General features: G+C 42.3%; 1 long non-coding RNA gene across 1 annotated transcript; it reads right to left on the bottom strand.

The window, feature by feature from the left end:
* Positions 1-6,413: 6,413 nt before the first annotated feature.
* LOC134463205 (uncharacterized) lies at positions 6,414-7,333 on the bottom strand. Its single transcript, XR_010037674.1, has 3 exons — positions 7,249-7,333; positions 7,074-7,135; positions 6,414-6,975 (listed from the first exon to the last, which is right to left on the bottom strand). It is a non-coding gene; the product is annotated as an uncharacterized LOC134463205 (long non-coding RNA).
* Between the last annotated feature and the right edge of the window lie 1,805 nt (positions 7,334-9,138).

Raw genomic sequence — 9,138 nt, 5'->3', positions numbered from 1 at the left:
TTTGCACTACTGGACAGTGTACTGTGGTCCATGTTGACACGATAATCTACAAATGAAGGGTTCAGATGCAAAACCCCCCAAAGTGCCTTTTCAGAAAATAATCTTAATTCTTTTTTATTTAATACAAAGCTATTAAAATTGCATATTTTTTATTTTATTTATGTAATATAACTATTTATATGTATTATCAAGTACATAAATGTAAACCAAACCAACAACTGGGTTCTCTAAAAATATAGAAGTGCAGGTCTTCAGAAATGGAGTTAGGGGGTTTTGCATCTGAACTCTTCAAATGCTTCATGGTCAAGAGTATGTGACAATATTGTCCCAATATAATATATAAACTACATAGCCCCCAACACCGCCTCCCAGAAGTTGCCCCCCAAAAAATGGCTGTGCACGACACTGTGTGTGTGCCATGTGTGTGTGCCATGCCGCACACCGCCTGCCCTGACCAGCCTGGCATGTGGGTCTTGCCAATCGTCTCGTTCGGGTGATTAGGCCTAATGATGATTGCTGAGGGCTGTCAAGTCATTTGGCTACTAGCGTTGGACTGACCAGGGCCATGGACAGTGGTGTGCGGCTGTGGATGTGGATGTGGATGTGTTCAGCCTTGAGTTTCTTTTTTTCAAAGAGAGGCTTGCATTTACATACAAATCGAGGAAATATTGAGGCGTGTGTGTGTGTGTGTGTGTGTGTGTGTGTGTGTGTGTGTGTGTGTGTGTGTGTGTGTGTGTGTGTGTGTGTGTGTGTGTGTGTGTGTGTGTGTGTGCGTGCGTGCGTGTGCGTGTGTGTGCGCGTGCACATGCGTGTGTGTGTGTGTGTGTGTGTGTGTGTGTGTGTGTGTGTGTGTGTGTGTGTGTGTGTGTGTGTGTGTGTGTGTGTGTGTGTGTGTATGTGTGTGTGTGTGTGTGTGTGTGTGTGTGTGTGTGTGTGTGTGTCTGTGTGTGTGTGTGTGTGTGTGTGTGTCTGTCTGTCTGTCTGTCTGTCTGTCTGTCTGTGTGTCTGTGTGTGCGTGTGTGTGTGGCTCTGGCTCTGTTTGATGTGCTGTAGGGTTGGGAGGGAATCTGCAGGCCCGGCACTCTGGGTAAGTCAGACAGAGAGATACGTACGTCTGGAGCAACAACTCCAGATCCGCCTCGCACATAAATATTTGCACAAGATTCTACCGCACCGTCTTCTCTTTACGCCTCCGAAAGAAATGGGCTGTACACTATTTTTCTCTGAGGCAGTGAGTTTGTGTGAAAACAACCAGGCATCTTCTAAACTAAGTTAAATATGTGTAGCAATATTAGGTAAGGATTTTTGTCAGCAACATTTGAAGTATATGCCTCTGTAATGTACTGTGGAAGCACTACGTTCTTCCGCTTGCCTGAGATCAAAATGTAATGAAACAACACAGGTCCACTATGAAAGTCAGCACCTACACCAAACATTATAGATGTAAATACTGATTAACATAACATTTTTATCTGTTTTTTTATCCTGCCTCCTAGATTGTCTAACCACCATAGTTTAGAAGGTTAATAAAGATTTTTTTCTTACAGTTAGAAGCTGTCTCCAAGAAGAAACACTATTCACATTGTAAAACATTTCAAGCCAGCTAAGCTTACTTAAAGGGACACTGTGCAGGAAATGGTCAAAAAATGTACTGCAACTATGCTGCTCATTGAAACTGTGTCTCCTATTGCCAAATTTGACCTTTTCATGATAGTTTACTAGGTAATAAGCTAATATTTTCTTGTATGGCTCAGATACAGTCATTTTTGCAGCAAAAAAATGGCTATTTCTGGAAATTCAAAATGGCGGACCATGGAGAAGTAAGTATGAAAAGTGCAATTTTTCCAGTCATAATGAATATTTCGAATTTTATTGTGATGATAAGTGTTCATGAAAAAGGTAACATTAGTGAATGGGCATCAAGAATTTCAAGGCTTGGTTGTGTCATCTCAGAGAGCAAAGTTTCAATCTGAGTTAACATACAAGATTAAGGCAGCAGAACGTAAGCTTTTTTAAAGGGACACTGTGTGAGATTTTACTAAAAATCTCACACAGTGTCCCTTTAAAAAAGCTTACGTTCTGCTGCCTTAATGTTGTATGTTAACTCAGCTTGAGACTTTGCTCTCTGAGATGACACAAGAAAGCCTTGCATTGTTTGACAGTGCATTGTCTTGGAAAAGGGATGCCACTTGCGCTCAAACCTTCATGGTGCTCACAGTCCAGGGGTCCGTTTCTCGAAAGCGTCTTTGCTATCGTCGTTAGCAAAGTCCTTCGTAAGAGCGACTCAACTCTCTCTCGACAGCGACGCTCACCACTAAATCCAAGGGAACGGTAAGACGGTCAGCAACGACAAGAATCGAGAAACGGACCCCAGGACAGTAAACAATTAAAAACAAGCTGGATCACTTCAAAAGTCTAGACCAACGATGACTGATTACTCAAAGACTTTTTTTATTTCATGGTGGTGCAAGAATTATAACTTACGTTTCAATACGGTGTGTCTTCCTCAGTCTAAAAAAGCTATTCATTGTCTCTTTCCAGTCTGTCACACTTATGAAAATGTTGATACCGGTAGCTTGGCTCTTATATGGATCTTGTTCATGACTTTTATACCACATATGTATTCTCCTGATCATATGTACAGTAAATGTATACAACCGGCACAACATGAATAACATCATTGGCATCATTAAAGCATGATATTCCATACTCACGACACGAGCAGCAGGATTACAAGGGGCCCTACGGTACATGTAGTAGCACCTTTGACTAATATGTTTTTTACATGAATGTGGAATTATTTCATTACAATGCCTTCAAAAGTAATAGGCATAATAACATATGGCCAAATATATCTGCATCTGCCGTCTGTTGGCCTTCTGTATTATATACCGTAACACATCTCTCTCTCTCTCTCTCTCTCTCTCTCTCTCTCTCTCTCTCTCTCTCTCTCTCTCCCCTCCCTCTCTCTCTCTCTCTCTCTCTCTCTCTCTCTCTCTCTCTCATTTGTAACTCTGCTAAGAGAAATAGAATGAAATGAGAGAGGCTCAGCCTTGAGCATGAGCGAAACACGCACACTGCGAGCCGAGCGCGAAGGAGTGGGAGGCAGAGGGCAGGGCTGAAACGCCATTACTCAGACAAATAGAGCTAATTGAGCAAAACAGGTCCTGCCTTTATTGAACTATAAATCAGCCGCCTTTCGTCTCACAGGAATAAAGACTGTTACAGGATTTCAGAGGGCGCGCTCCCACGTGCACGTTTCTGATATGGCTCGTGATGGAAACAAATGGCACGCTGTTTGTTAGTTACGTATTGTGGGCCCTTTGCATTAAACATGGATGCCGACATTATCTGTAGATAATGTGATAACACGTGTATGAGGCTCGAATGCTCGATGGGGCCCCTACACAAGCAGTGATGGGTTTAACAGCAAAGATAAACTTGTGTTTTCAAGTACGCATTGTTCTTGTGATATGTTGTTGGTCAAACCGTTTCATTACAAAGCCTACTGAGAGTGCTTGGAAAGTGGCGCCCATGCATAGCCTGTTTTTTCCCCCTTTTTTGTAATATAAAAAAAAGCTTTAGGTTTCCGGTAGAAATAGAAAGCTACGTATATGCTTGTGTGTTGTTGTCTTGGATGAGATGGAAAAATTGATGGGGTCAGCTCTGTTGCCTCATGCAAAATGTCAGAATTGTAACAGTTGTGATGGATCCGTCAGGCCATCAGACCATGTCTATGAATCTAACACCCATTTTGTGCCAGACACGCCTTCCGTCAACCCCCACCGGAGGGTGGCAGGGTGAACGTAGGCCTACACAGACACAATCTAGGAACCCAGAACACAAACAACAGGTGAGGGTGTTGAACATAATGCATCATATTCTAAGAACGGTTTAAAGTAGAAGTAAAAGTACTGCTATACATGTAGTTACAAAAATACACTTAACATATGGTGTTAATTCTACAATATTCTGAGAAGAAAGTCTATACAGTAACACCCACAAGACTTAGTTTTCAATCAACTCTTTGGGTGTTGAAATAACACTGTGAGAGTTCAATTTCACACAGTTTTTGAACACATTCGGCTTCATACATTTTGTGAAGATTTTACACCACACACATACAGATCTGAACAGGTAGTAAACATCCTTAGATGTCCCACTGATCCGTTAGCCGGCTTCACTGCTGTGTGTTCACCACAATCTTGTGAGCACTGAGCAAATAAATGTATCTGTCAGCCTCAGGTTCATCAGATCTTCCACCATTAATTGGTTTCGACTGTTTTTGTTTTGGTGCACTTCACAGGCATACTGTTAGTGTTGGGGCAGCAAAGTAACCTACTCCAGTTTCAGAAATCGCATGCTGATAGCTGACTTGTTTTTGTCAAGCTTGTCAGTAATCAATTGGAATGTGTAAAAAATACGTATTCCATCCAAAGTGGTTATTTTGTTTCTTTGCCTCTTTCATGTATCGGTGTACATTGACCTTGTGAAAACGCACACGCACAGATTAACAAACACTGTTAATAATGTCATGTTAACATGTAATTAATCCCGCTGTACAGAGCCTATGTTATAACACAATTGTCCCCAAAATTGTTATAAACAAGTCTGTTACATAAGTCTCTGTAATGTCATATCAAAGTTTTCATGATGTAGGCCTATTTGAATCTTTTCAGCAAAGACTGAACCGGTCATCTGCACAAAGAGTCCAGCTAATCACACATCACCAAACCCCCTCGCTCCTTGGGACTCATCAGCGTCAGCTTTTTCCATGCATGTGCCACCCATTCTTGGTCCATTTCAGCTTTTTGTCTACTATGTGGTGTGTTTTGTTTGGTTAATGTTGTAAAATGTTCTCTTATAATCCTTTATTAGTCCCTGTAGCTTTTCAAAAAATATTTTATTTAACTGTCCTCTTGTGATCTTTGTACTAGCTAACTTATCCCTTACTCTTAGTTATGTATTAGCCTAGACTCACTATTTTGGATTGCCATCTTTTTACTTCATGATGCTCAGATCTTACTGCTTACTGTGGGGTCACACGTCTGAATGTAGCTATTACTGTGACATAGCCCTCCACAGCACACAAGTGTTCACTGCACACTGCACACAACAAAATTGCATTCATGCCTCACCCGTGCAAGGGGCAGCCCCCAATGGCGCCCAGAGGGAGAAGTGCGGTGGCATAGTACCATGCTCAGGGTACCTCAGTCATGAAAGAGGATGGGGGAGAGCACTGGTTAATTACTCCCCCCACCCACCTGGCGGGTCAGGAGTCGAACCGGCAACCTTTGAGATACTCTCTCAAAGGTCTTACGCCCTAACCGCTTACCTATGACCCATAAAGTGCTTTATAAGTAATACTGACTTGACTTGATTTGACTTGTATCCCTTTTTGTTATCTCATTACAGTAAATCACTTGTTTGTCACACTCGTATCACACGTTTGCTTCCTGTTTTGCATCACACACCTGTCACACTTATGTTACAGTAATAGCTACATTCAGACCTCTGTTGTCCCCTGTTATACCTTGTTATACTAGTTTCAAGCCTCAAGTGTGACTTCATTGTTGTATATTCCAATTAGAGGTTCTAACCGCAGGTTGGAACAAACAGACCTACTGTAAAGCAACAAAAAGCACCGGAAGAAGGCTGGTTGACTTTGCATGGAATAGCAGGTCACAAAAGCAACAGAAGTCTTTTCGGTGATGGCCGGGAAGTGTCAGGAAGTATTTTGGGTGACTTGATAAAGGTGTAATAAAGCCTTTGTAAGACATTATGCGAGAAACCAAATGTTGTGGAAAAGGTGTCTGGAGATCATGTCACATCCAGCAAGGCCAACGGGCAAGAGGAGGGGCATGTTTAGTGATGTCTAGCCAAGGCCTGCTTACCGCGCGAATACATCGGCCATGACTTGAGCAATGTGAGCAACGGACGTAATTGACTTTGTATTGAGTCGCGCGACAAAAGCGATTCAGGAGACTAGAGGCGATTTGCGCGACTCGAGCAATAGTTTGTAGTTGAACTCCTGGCGATGTTATGCAAATTAGCTATGACGCAGTTCGACGACAGACGCCACAGCCTATGGGAATGTTGGAATGCTTGCATTCCACTTTTGACAGATATACTCTAGTCGTTTCTATCGCTCGCGTCGCTCTTGTTGCAAAGCAGCGATTCTCTGTCGCTTGAATCTCGTCACAGCCGGTGTATTTGTGCGGTTACACTGCCTGTGGTGGCATCGCACAATGGCAGGGCAGCCACTAGACACAGGTAAGGTAAGGTAAGTGTAACAAAGTGGACGTTTTAATAATTATTACCCAAGGTAAGAATTACCATTAATATGTAATTGCACGACTACGCCACTAGGGGATTTTCACCCCTAGAAATATTTGTGGACAAAGGCAAACACAGGTTCTGACAGACTGGGACAGAGACGTGGATTTCTTGTTGCAAAAATAAAATGATCTTTCTTTATTTATACAAAACACATTAAATATCCACACCGCCAACATAAAATAAAAGACAGACAAATAGTCTACCGATAGGCCTAAATGATGGCAGGGTCAGGCTAACAGGGCAGGCTGTCAGTTAAGGATAGAGCTGTCCACCACTCGTGCTCAGAAACAAATGGCCTATGTTGTAGCACACAGCACGCACAGTACACACACACACACATAGGCGTACTAGCTAAGCAAGTGATTCAATCAGTATGGCTACCCCCGCTAAGCAAATGATTCAATCAGTATGGTTACTCACTACACAGGTGAGAATTCACGTCACACGTCTAAGCTACTAATACTACACTAGAGCGCTCTACTACTGGGACCTGCCCTGCGAGCATGAATTAGGCTACAGAAACAAAATACAGAGAGTATGGCGGATGGACAAAATAAAACAAAAACAACAAACAGAATGCTAAAATCACTAGGGCAAAACAGCAGTGAACAGTGATATGACCCTCGATGATACCCTCTGAGGAGTCAAGCATTTACAACAGAAAGGTTAGCAATTGCGACCACTAGGAACACATTTTCACAATAGAAAACATACAACAGAATGGTCACGCATACCTCAACAGTGGGTGGATACGGCGCAAGACAGGTTCCGTGTGCCAGGGGATCACCTGGCTACCCTGGCGATCAACAACAAAACAATAGGCCTAGTGAATACATAGGTCTAGATGTACAGATGAGGCATACCGGTACATACAATGTTTACACAAATACACGGTTTACACAGGCATACCATAAATCTTCACAGAGGGGACATGCAGTAGGTTGGAAACAGTCAGACCTCAGCCTACAGCAACCACACACGCACAGCGCTGAACACAAGTCCTGGGAGAGTTCCAGCAAGTCTACTTCATTCTGGCTGTTTTTATAAAACTGATGCCCTTGCCACCATTAACTGGCTAGCCAATCAGCGGCAAGCTGAGTTCGATGACATCATCGGCTATGGAAACCATCAAGGGACAATTTTGTCGTAACAGTGACAGTCCCACCTGTTACATAAGGTAGGCCTAAGTTTATTTATAGTGCGTATTTCATACTGTACACAGGCAGTCCAATGTGCATCATCACATAATATCCAAACATCAGATATATGAAAGAATAAAAACAATGCGCACGCAGTCAGTGATGACGTGACTTCTAAATGGGTCAATAGGCTAACAATGGATCGGGGGATGTGCAAAAATGCCTGGACCTTCATTGGTCCCAGTCCAGCCCTGCGCAGGCTTGTTAATATATGCCTGCTCTCCCAGGACTTCCTGTCAATGGCAGGTTTTGCCCAGGCAAGCTCTGTCTACAAGCTTCAGGCAATAGCCAGACAACTAAATCACTTAAGCTGTAAAACATGTCTTCAAATGTTTCGTGAGACATGTTTATACAACTGTGCATATAGGCGTGTAAGAGGGAGTCGTGATATATAGTATTATATAGTATTATATAGTATTATTAACCTGTAGCAGTTTGTTAAGGTCAAAACTGGAGTGCAAATCTCTCTCTCTCTCTCTTTCAGTCTCTCTCTCTCTCTCTCTCTCTCTCTCTCTCTCTCTCTCTCTCTCTCTCTCTCTCTCTCTCTCTCTCTCTCTCTCTCTCTCTGTGCCTCTGTTCCTCCCCCTTTCTTTTTCTGCTTTTTTCTTTTACGGAGAATGTCAGAGTTACAACTCATTGGTGAAGCAATGATGTATGGCAGGGGTCGCAACTGCCGCCGAGAATTATGATGACAGTCATTTAACATTCCTTGTGTAAAATGTGCACGGGACCACCATCTGTAATTTTACGGCTGATTTAAAATCCCCTCTATCCTCCCTTGCAGAGGTGGCATCACTATCAAATGCCCATCAAGCTATACTTCTCTTTCTCCGCATCTCCACGTTTAGCACAGACAGCAAAGGGAGAAAACAGATAATACCTGAAATCAATATAAGAAAGCAGAAGTAGAGGAGAAAACAACATTTTCTTCAGGAGTTCTCTGTCTCAAATGGCGGCTAATTTGAGGGTTTTTTTTCAGTGAATGATAGCAAGGTTGTCACTGCACAGAACATAATGGCTGGGAGATCAATGGATCCATTATTTAAAAAACGAGAAACCTTCATGTCAATTTTACTGTGTTTCCATGAACAAAACTTACACTGAGAGAAATGCTCAAATATATAAATATAGCAGAGAAAGCTATGTCGAAAGAGTTGCACCAGTTATTCCAATGTACCTGAGGTACTTGTAGATAGACTGTGCTGTTGATGAAAAAGCATTAAAACTGTGCAAGAGAAACAGGCAGAGGTTGTTTTTTTCACTTCTACTTTTGCTTTTGACATCTATTTATCTCTGTTAGGCTAAACAAGATACACCCTGTAATCTAAACTGCCTGCTTACAACTTGGCTCTTTGCCAGGACCTGGATCATAGTGGTGCGTTCCTTGCAAAGAGCTGTTAAAAAAAAATCTGGCCTAAATGGCATTTTAATATTTATTTAGTGTTAAGAAGATAGCATTAAAGAAATTACCCCTGCCTCATGTTGTGCAAACAAAAACTCACTGCCTTCCTTCTGAAGACCGTTCCTACCACTCGCTGAGGCAGACACTTGTGTGTTTTGTTTTGTTCTTTATTTCAAATTGAAGTACTTATGTGAAGGT

The sequence above is a fragment of the Engraulis encrasicolus genome, chromosome 14 (assembly GCF_034702125.1).
Source record: "Engraulis encrasicolus isolate BLACKSEA-1 chromosome 14, IST_EnEncr_1.0, whole genome shotgun sequence".
NCBI lineage: Eukaryota > Metazoa > Chordata > Actinopteri > Clupeiformes > Engraulidae > Engraulis > Engraulis encrasicolus.
This window is presented reverse-complemented; position numbering and strand designations above follow the sequence as displayed.